The sequence below is a fragment of the Dendronephthya gigantea genome, unplaced genomic scaffold (genome assembly GCF_004324835.1).
Source record: "Dendronephthya gigantea isolate DGI-Jeju-01 unplaced genomic scaffold, DenGig_1.0 000040F, whole genome shotgun sequence".
NCBI lineage: Eukaryota > Metazoa > Cnidaria > Anthozoa > Malacalcyonacea > Nephtheidae > Dendronephthya > Dendronephthya gigantea.
The window spans coordinates 149,991-152,168 of NW_021163050.1; the positions used below are offsets into that span (position 1 = coordinate 149,991).

The 2,178-nt window shown below is 35.2% G+C and overlaps 4 pseudogenes; all 4 read left to right on the forward strand.

Moving 5' to 3' along the window:
• The first annotated feature begins 706 nt into the window (after positions 1-706).
• LOC114526726 lies at positions 707-823 on the forward strand (annotated as a pseudogene).
• Positions 824-947: 124 nt separating this feature from the next.
• Positions 948-1,066, forward strand: LOC114526678 (annotated as a pseudogene).
• A 124-nt stretch (positions 1,067-1,190) lies between these two features.
• On the forward strand, positions 1,191-1,308 carry LOC114526712 (annotated as a pseudogene).
• A 114-nt stretch (positions 1,309-1,422) lies between these two features.
• LOC114526699 lies at positions 1,423-1,541 on the forward strand (annotated as a pseudogene).
• Positions 1,542-2,178: the final 637 nt, after the last annotated feature.

Below are 2,178 nucleotides of genomic sequence, written 5' to 3' on the forward strand. Positions count from 1 at the left end.
TCGCTGCCAATGTCCTTTAAGTATTTCGCAAATGCAATACCGCTGACCATGATATATAGCAGACTCAGATATGTGCGTATGTTGTCTATGATCTAGTGCGGACCCGTGTTTATATAACAGATGGGGACTGGGACTAATATTACCTACAGGAAGTTGCTATGACCGGAAGTGTTACACATACCACTTGGAAAGCACCGGTTCTCGTCTGATCACTGAAATTAAAACAATTGAGCTGAAGTTAGTACTTGGATGAATGACCACTTGGGAATACTTCGTGTCGTAAACACATTTTCATTTATTGATAGAAAATTATTCTAATGTTCTCATTAAGGGTAAGCACCATTTTGATTTATTAATAGAAAATGATTCCAATGTTCCGATTAATTTTCCTTAGAGGATTTTGTTTGTTAAAATTTCCCATAAAATATTCATCAATCAAAAGTTCTTGTTTTCTCAAACAATAAGTCTAGGTCCATACCTAGTATCCATACCTTCTCGTCTGATCACCAAACTTAAAAGAATTTCAGCTGAAGTTAGTACTTGAATGGGTTACCACTTAGGAATGCTTCGTGTCATGAACCCCTTTTTCATTTATTCATAGAAAATTATTCAAATGTTTTCATTAACCTGCCCAGGAGGAGTATTTTTGTTTAACTTTCCCCAAAAATATTTATGGATGAAAAGGTCTTGTTTTCTCAAACACAATGTCGACTCTATACCACTTGGAAAGCACCGGTTCTCATCTGATCACCAAAGTTAAAACAAATCAGGCGAAGTTAGTACTTGGATGGGTGACCCCTTGGGAATACTTATGTTGTAGACTTCTTTTGATTTATTCATTGAAAATTATTCCAATGTTCTCATTAATTTCCCTGAAAGGAATATTTTTGTTTAACTTTCCCCAAAAATATTCATAAATCAAAAGTTCTTGTTTTCTCAATCAAGATGTCTACATCTATACCACTTGGAAAGCACCGGTTCTCGTCTGATCACCGAATTTAAAACAAGTCAGGCAAAGTTGGTACTTGGATGGGTGACCACTTGGGAATACTTCGTGTTGTAGATCCCTTTTGATTTATGCATAGAAAATTATTCCAATGTTCTCATTAATTTGCCCAAGAGGAATATTTTTGTTTAACTTTCCCCAAAAATATTCATACATCAAAATTTCTTGTTTTCTCAAACAAGATGCCTGCATCCATACTAGTTGGAAAGCACTGGTTCTAGTCTGATAACCAAAGTTAAAACAAGTCAGGCAAAGTTAGTACTTGGATGGGTGACCGCTGGGAATACTTCGTGTTGTAGACCCTTATTTATAGAAAATTATTCCAATATTCTCATTAATTTGCCCAAAAGAAAATTTTTTTTTAACTATCCCCAAAAATATTCATAGATGAAAATTTCTTGTTTTCCGAACAAGATGTCTACCCCCATACGACTTGGAAAGCACTGGTTCTCGTCTGATCACCGAAGTTAAAACAAGCTAGGTGAAGCTAGTACTTGGACGGGTGACTTCTTGGGAATACTTCGTGTCATAGGCTCCTTGATTTATTCATAGAAAATTATCCTAATGTTTTCATTAATTTGCCTAAGAAGAGGAATATTTTTGTTTAACTGTTGTACCTGTTTCGATTAACTTTGTTATAAGCACAGTAGTGTATCTTGTGCTGTTGGACTGCGGCAAAGTAATCCAAATATGCAAAAATATCTCTTGCCCAAAGTAAGTGTTGATAATGTTGAATGACTTTGCAAGACATGTTATCAGTACTTAGCAAAACATAAAGTTCCGCCCTGTGCTGCAATTAATTGAATGCTATTTCCAAAAAAACAGCATTTTTTTTACTTGAATTAACTAGAATGTAGGTTACTTGCTCCTAGCATAGCATTCTAGAAACTTATGCAAGCTCCTAGGGGAAAACAGTTAAAAATAAATGGCAATGTTGTCAATGTACCAGCAGATATAATGAATACTGTTAGCATGCTGCTAAGACTACCAATTGAAGCTGCAACCATTAAAGTCAACTTAAAGAGAAGATTGCAATACAAAAGTTCAGCTTTGTCCTTGAATGTAAGGCCTAACAAGGTAGTACAAGCTGTCTAATGGCTTATTGATAACAGTAGTCTTAGGAAGGTATAACTTTTAACCATAGATGGCTTCAAAGCAGTACCAACATTTTG